We start from the raw sequence: 8,194 nt of genomic DNA on the forward strand, positions 1-8,194 counted from the left end.
AAAGTCTTTAGCTCAAATCTAATTCTAGGAGTTCTCCTGTAGTACAGTGAGTGAGTGAAGGATCCTGTATTGTCACTGCAGTGGATTGAGTCAATGCTGTGGCACAGGTTCAATCCCTGGCCTGTGAACCGAGAGTGCAGCCCAAACAAAACAAAATAAAACCTCCAAGTCCCCAAAACCCAAACAAATAAACAAACCCAACCCTACATTCCAGAATTCACTTACCCTCTGACCAGACACTTGGGACCAGAGACAAGGGAACAAGAATACCCACGCCCATGTGTTTGAAGAAAATTGGGAGCAAGAGATGCTCGAGCCTCTTCCTACATGGGAGTGGGTCTGCCTTAACTTTGCCACCTGAGCTACAAGGAGAAATAGAAAAATAAGAGAAGGCATCCTGGATATTCACACTGACCCTGCCCTCCAGTGAACAAGACCCAGTGAGTCTTGGGAATGAATCCAACAAGGTTCCTATTACCTGTTTTCAGAGGATGAGAGGAAAGAATGAGAAGGAACAGATACTACTCTCCCTCCTCAAGGAGCGTACCTCAGTCCTTATAATCAGCTAAGAGCTCCTTGTGTGTGTGTCTGTGAATGTGTGTGAGTGAGTGTTTTATAGGAGGCAGTCTATTCCTTTCAGGAGTTGAAAATTTAAATGGGGAATTAAACAAATAAATACACAGCAATCATATGACAGTTTAGTGCTCAGCTCTGTGGTTCTGAGCAGTAGCCTGAGCTTCCAAGATAAGCTAGGCCTGAGCTGGACTATGGAAGTTGCAGAAGGATCAAGAGAGATCGGAGGAGAGGCAGTGATGAGGAGAGGCAGTGATCCTGACTCCGCATCTTATGAGGCTGGGTAAACTGCTGAATCTTTCTGAGTCTAAATTTCCATATCTATAAAGCAGGAATAATAATATTATATGACAGGTTCTTGCACCGACTGAGAGAGAGAAAACATGGAAATTGCCCATCCTTCATGGTAGATGACCGCTTATCATGATAGATGGAGGGGAGGAACCACTCAGTGTAGAGGAGCATCAGTAGCAGAGATGCACATGGGGGACCAGGAGGAGACCAGCCAGCCAGAGATAAGAGTGAGCTTGCAAGGTCATGAAAACTCAGGCTGGCTGATGTGATGGGCCTCAGTGAAACAGCCATGTGCGGCTGGCTGACATTCCAACTTGATGAGAAAAGGAGTAAAGAGACAAAGAAGGTTTTCCAGTAAACAGTGGCAGCTGGTAGGAGGTGTTTAAATATTTAAATTCCTGGGAACAGTAGGAAGTGAAAAGGGTTCCACTGGAGGGTTGCATTCTTCTTCCTCTGTGGATCTGCAGCATGGAAAGGAGCATTGCGTTTTCTTGTATCAGTCAATCAGGGAAACTTGCAGAAGGCCAAGTGGAGAGTTTGCCGGTTGCAGTGCTAATTGCTTGCAGAATCGTGTTCACTTCCCATAGCTATAGCTGCATTTGCAGGTAAGATATGTAAGGAAACTAAATGCAAAGTGACAGTGTGGCGTCTCATTGAAAATGTTTTTTTCTCAAAAACTTACAATTTACATTTTTTAAATCAAACAATCCCACTTAAAAGGCACTTGGCCTCTAATTTGTATTCCAACCTAATTACAAAATGACTAATCTATTTATTGAGCTCTTTAATCTTTATCCATATTTCCACCTTAGCCCTGCGTGTTGTGTCTAATACATATCCAAGCCTCTTTGCTTCTTTGACCCACACAGATGTAATTTTATATGTTGTTTTCACATTAAGTTAAATACCCCCAGTCCTTATGGACTTTCCCCCGCATTGGTTTAATCTCGACTTCATCCCCGGCTTGACATGCATGGCTCTCTGTTTTTATTAAGATATTTTGGTCTGCCCTGGAAAACAGAAATTGCATGTGATGTAGCCCATTGGAGTTTTAATCACAGCAAAAATGATAGTGGGATTAAAGGCTCACAGCTTGATTTAAACAGCCTTGTGAATAAGCACTCCCCCACCCCCTAGGTTCATTCCAGCCAAGGAACACAGGCAATAAAATTGTTTGATCAAGCATTAGTCTCCTACTGTTCTGGTTCTGATCCAGTGGAAGGAATAGGATCTTTAGGCTCGGGGACTCCTCTGTTTTCTGGTATGTTCTGGCTTAGTCCAATTCTAAGTGAACTTGATGGCTGTTTTTGTGGCTGCACTTAGGGTCGCATTTCTTTCCCATTTATGCCAGTCTAAAGCCCCCACCCTGCTTCCTATACTGTAACCAGGGATGCTCCTGAGCCAGAGAAATAACAGAGGGGATCCATGGATTCCTTGCTCCTGAGTGACTTCACAGGGACATCAAGATTGATGCAGGTGTTTTATAGAGTATGTTAAGGTGCATCCACAGCATGCATCAGAACAGTTTAGGGATAACCATGCGCTAGTATTGCTGAGTAATTTGCTTCCCAAGTGCGTCATGAGAAAGGAAGGACCTGTACAAGATGGAGCTCTGTGATTGCTACAAGGAGAGAAGCATGAAATTCGATGCCCAAGGCTTCTCGGATCACCCGCCTGGCCTCATGAAGGGCTTTCCACAACCCAAGAGGCCCCTGGCAGAGAAAATTGGTGCCCAGGAGTGGCTTTGTTCCAGGAGAGGAAAGGAAATGCAGACAAAACAGAAGGGCGTGCAAATAAAAATAAGGAGAAGAGGGAGAAAAAGAAGGGAAGGAAAAGATTCAGGCCCTAGTGAAGGGGAGGGAGGGACATCCAGTGCCTCCGCAGCTCAGCCTTAACTTGTCTGGCCTCCTAAACCGAATGGACCTGAGGACCCATGTCCTGGATTTTCCAAGGAGATTTTGTTCTCCAATCACTATTCTTATTGTCAGGCTGTGGATCTTTAAGTTCAGAAAAATGGCCATCAGATGGAAAGTACATGAAAATAAATATCCTCTAGTTACATGCACCCTGCAGACATATGTAACGGCCAACTTCCAGTCCTAGTGAGCTTATCAGATGAGACCTATTACTGAGAGCGAGTGAGTTTTATGTCTTACATTAGATAGCATTGGCTCTGGTGATTGCTTCTTTGAATTAATTAATGGTTGGCAGGGATTTCTTGGAACTCAGTTGTGCTTAGGGATTTTCTCCCCCCTTAGGGACTGTGTGAGCCTTATTTAGTTGGCGTTTATAATGCCATAGAGTTTTAGAAATCAGATCTCTAGTAAGATCAGGCGATTACTGGCATTTAACTATTGCTACTTTTGTTTTACTTTTTAAAAATTATTCAATGAATTTTATCACATTTATAGTTGTACAGTGATCATCACGACCTGATTTTATAGCATTTCCATCCCAAGCCCCCAGCCCATCTTCCCACCCCCCCAACCTGTTTCATTGGGAAACCGTAAGTTTTTCAAAGTCTGTAAGTCAGTATCTGTTATTGCAAAGAAGTTCATTCTGTCCTTTTTTTAGATTCACATGTAAGTGATAGCATATGACGTTGGTGTCTCACTATCTGACTGACTTCACTTAGCATGATAATTTCTGGGTCCATCCATGTTGCTGCAAATGCCATTATTTCTTTCCTCTTAATGTCTGAGTAACATTCCATTGTGTATATGTACCACATCTTCTTTATCCACAGCTCTGTTGATGGACATTTAGGTTGTTTCCATGTTTTGGCTATTGTATAGAGTGCTGCAGTGAACATTGTAGTACATATATCTTTTCTTTCTTTCTTTTTTTAATTAAATGCTTCATCAGTTTATTTAGTTTTTTTCCCTGTAATGTTTATTTTTTCCATTATAGCTGGTTTGCAGTGTTCTTTCGATTTTCTACTATACAGCATGGTGACCCAGTTACACATACATGTATACATTCTTTTTTCTCCCATTATCATGCTCCATCGTAAGTGACCAGACATAGTTCCCAGTGCTACACAGCAAGATCTCATTGCTAATCCATTCCAAAGGCGATAGTCTGCATCTGTTAACCCCAAGCACCCCATCCATCTCCCCGCCCCCACACGGCATCCACAGGTCTATTCTCAAAGTCCATCTGGAATCTAATATACAGCACAAATGAACTTTTCCACAGAAAAGAAAAACATATATCTTTTTGAGTCACAGTTTTCTCTGGATAGATGCCCAAGAGTGGGCTGCTGGATCAAATGGCAGTTCTGTTTTTTAGTTTTCTAAAGACTCTCCAAAGCGTCTTGGCTAGCAGAAGTGGTGCAGTGGGGCTAGTATCCTTGAGCACCATGGAAGGTTAGACCGAGGACCATAGGGGGAACGGCACTTACCCAGGGTCACAAAGGGGAGGTGCTGGAAAATCCAGTCAGAGGACATATCTCTCCAACTGCAGAAAAGGGGCTAAATGTACATTGGCCTTCCCCCAAATATTTATGTGATAAATAACACGGGTGTTGCTGGCTAGCTGGGTGAGATGGGCTCCACCGTGTGCGGAGGGATGCAAAGAAGAGTCAGCCTCCTGGCCTTCGCTGCTGTCAAAGTTTTTTCTTAAACTTGAAGTATTTGAGCTAGAATTGACAAGATTTGAGTATTAAAAGGATGGAGGTGAGGAAAGAAATGATGGAATTAAGAAGACTTTTGCAAAAACGATTAATTCAGGTGGGGAGTAGAGGAGGATCTGATTAACTGAATTCTGGTTCACTGTCTTACTCATTGTACAAGAGCTGTGAGCCATGCACTTCTTCCCTTCTTTCTCTCCTTCTTTGCTTCCTTCCTCCCTCCTTTCCCTCCCCCTCCCCCTCCCCTCCTTCATCCCTCCCTCCCCCCTCCCCCTTCCCTTCCCCTTCCTTCCTCCCTCCTTTCCTTCCTCCCTCCCTTCCCTCCCCCTCCCCTCCTCCCTTCCTCCCTCCCCCCTCCTTCCTCCCTCCCTCCCTTCCTTCTTCCTTCCATTCTCCCTCCCTTTTCTTCCTTAAGACAGAAGGAGATATCCGTGAAGTCTGGGCGGCCAGGATTAGAAGTGCAACATGGGACAGTGGAATGACAATGTCATAAAACTGCCCCTGTCCTGGACTCCAGGAGTAAGATAGCGTGTATTTTGTACTCGTTTAAAGTTACCTACATTTATTTACTTTCCCACCACTTGCCATTTTAAATGGAAGAAACACTTAATGTGTCAGAGATTATTTTCCGTAATACATGCCTCCCTATTTACCACTCTCCTTCATCTCCTCTCTTTCTTCCCTGTTCCCTATTACCAAAAGCCAAACATTGATAAGAAAGTAAAAGAAAATATAGAAGTTGTGTCTAAATAAACTTAATTGTGTTCATTTCTCCTCATTTTTAAAATTGTCCAATTTCGTCAGACAATGACCTCAATCTAGCCTAGAATAATAAAGGCAATTATCAGCTACTCTGCTGCGTGAATAAGCCCTAGTTTTACTTTGCCAAGCATTCCATTAACTGTTTGCTGGATTCTTCTATTTTCCTTCTTTATGTCAGAATCAAGGCAAGCATCACAAGCCAGGTAGCCACACTGTGGACTGAAAGATAAGTGGAGAGCCAGAAGAGGAAAACAGACCCAAGGATGATTAATTTTCCCTGAACCAGAACAGCATACTCTGATCGGAGAAAACCAGCCTCACTTAACATTTAACAAACCACTATCCACAGAATGAATTTCCATGGTAACCCAGGGCTGCAGAGTACCAAACTTCTGGATCAGCCCATTTTGTGCGTCCTGGTCACATCTTGTGCCATCTGACTCTTACTGAATGTCTGCTGTGCGTAAGGCTTGTGGTGCGTCTCATCATTACCAGATAGAATTTGGACGAAACCCAACCACCCTCTCCAATTCAAAATGTACTTTAGGAAGAAGATTGAGCAGAAATGTAATTCCGTTGCCTTGTTCAGAGACTGTACAAGCATCCATTTGGAATGAGACACTACACATTAAGCCTAGTCCTGATGCTCCAGGCAGGCCCACTTCAGCTCGCTCTGTCGGCTGAATCCAGGATACTGGGATGAATATAATCACATGTCCAACTGACTACACAGCCAGAGAAAGCTCGAGAAAAGCCAGGCTGAGAGTCAGGGCTGTGCTGTTCACAGATAGACCTAAACCGATCTGTCTTTTGACTGTGCAGTTGGGAAGGAAGGCTCCTTACATTGGATTGAGGTCCATGACCCTCCAACAGCTGGAAGAGACTAGGATGACACTTGGCCAATAATAACCTTGCCTTCAGAGACACGCACCAAGCTTACCAGTTGTCGGAAATTCCCGCGAGGAGCTCTCACCCTGCACGAGTCTTGTCAGATACAAAAATCTAAAGCTGACTGAGGATTTGCTCTCAGCTTGGCATTCTGCCAGAAACTTTGCCAAGAATTTGTTGCTTAAACTTTCCTCTGTCTCTGTGATATTGTTTTTAATCAATCCCATTTTCCAGAGGGGAAAACTCAGGCTCAAAGAGATGAATTCACTTGAATGGAGTCACGAGCTACACGGTGGTAGAACCAAAGTGGTCTGACCCCAGAGCCTACGCTCCTTTCAGCTCTGCTTTGCCGCCGCAATCCCCAGCTCCTTTACTTGGCAAGGAGAATTGTGTATATGGGCTGCAGGGCCCACACAGAGGCGTCTTCTTGGGCTCTCCTCTGCTCTGCCGGAATATAGAGGAGAGACTGACTTGGCTGAACCATGGCCCTTTGTCATTTGTGGAAATGTGGAAAAAGGTATTTGCTCCCTGCTGTTCACTGATCTAATTTGAGGATTGATTTGATTCATTTCTAAATAGTTTTTACAAATTAATTTAGCAGCAGTGTGCTGTAGTGGTAAAGAACACAGGCTTAGGAACCAGCCTGCCTGGAATGAGTATCAACCCTGCCTCTTGTAGCTAATGAACTTTACCCTTTATCTATAGGATAAAGGTGATCATGGGTCCCACTCTGGACGATTGCTGTGAAAATTAAAGTGCTTGGAAGTGTACTGAGCATAGAGTTAGCCCTCAATTAGACATTAAAAACGATTACTTCGCTTGCTGTTTTCAGAAAGTAAGTGCACTTGCAAAATCTCTTCCCTGGTATGCTTTGGAATTCAGAATTTGGGGGATTTGGGAGAGTAACAGGGTGTCCGTGCTGTATACGCTCTATGACATGACTTCCTCAGTGGGATCTGGAACAGCACAGCCGTGGTCAAACGGGAATATTTCTGCAGCAAAATGTGTGACTTCTTACTCTCCGTGGGATAAGCAGAGATGGTGGTAAGTCTCCTGTCAGCTTTTGTGGCCAAGTGAGTTTGCCTGGCACTGTAAATGAATGGATTAGCAATGAGATCCTGCTGTGTAGCCCTGAGAACTCTGTCTGGTCACTTATGATGGAGCATGATAGTGGGAGAAAAAAGAATGTCTGCATGTATGTGTAACTGGGTCACCATGCTGTACAGTAGAAAACAATTGTATTGGGGAAATAACAATAAAAATTAAATAAATAAGTAAATAAACAAGCAGGCTTGTTTTCAGAGCTCTTTAAGGGACTGTAGATCTTAACTGCAGGACTGAAATGTCACTGGCATTGAATCCCACACCCAGGTCCAGCCTTCTCCTCACTGGAATGGCCTCCAGGACTCATCTGCATGTTCAGATGTAGAAGGAACAACTCCAGTCTCTTCTGATTGGTGCTGCAGGCCTGACTTCTCTTCTTCCCCACTGGAGCTGCTCCTCCCATTCCTCCCTTGATGGTTGGCATCTCAGATTCGCGTTACCTTGAAGTCACACCTTTCCAGCCAGGAGGCTGCTCTGCCCTGCTGCTGGTGCTTTCCCACACGCCCTGGCTCTCTCCCCCATGGTCTGCTCAGAACCCCGCTGCCTCATTGGTTGTCCCACCCTGGCTGTCAGACACACGTGCTCAGTCAGTCTCCCCTCAGTGCTGCTAAGATGATGGTCTTCCACATGTAAAAAAAGCTCTGCTGCTTTCAGGAGAGTCCTCGCTGGCCAGCCAACTCTCAAACATCTGTGGGACTTCTTCCCATCTTCTCTTTCCAGCCTTGCATGCTTTCGTGCCCCCACACCTGTGGACCTGATGTTGGTCCCGCAGCCATGCTGCTGTCTGTGTGTGTTGGTGAGTCCTGGCACTGTGCCTCATTGACCCTTCCCCGTCTCCGCCCTTTGAAGTCTTCCTCATCCTCCTCGGTCAAGACCATTAGCTGCTTCTCTCCTAGAGACTGCTGCGATTGCTCCCGCATGAAGTGCTCCTCTCCTCCCCGT

General features: G+C 44.8%; 1 long non-coding RNA gene across 1 annotated transcript in view; it reads left to right on the top strand.

The window, feature by feature from the left end:
* Positions 1-7,365, top strand: part of LOC110259493 — an 83,945-nt gene extending 76,580 nt beyond the window's left edge. Inside the window, exon 3 of the long non-coding RNA XR_002341924.1 lies at positions 5,439-7,365. This is a non-coding gene — a long non-coding RNA (uncharacterized LOC110259493). The remainder of the gene's footprint in view (positions 1-5,438) is intronic.

This window comes from Sus scrofa, chromosome 2, assembly GCF_000003025.6.
Source record: "Sus scrofa isolate TJ Tabasco breed Duroc chromosome 2, Sscrofa11.1, whole genome shotgun sequence".
Classification (NCBI taxonomy): Eukaryota; Metazoa; Chordata; class Mammalia; order Artiodactyla; family Suidae; genus Sus; species Sus scrofa.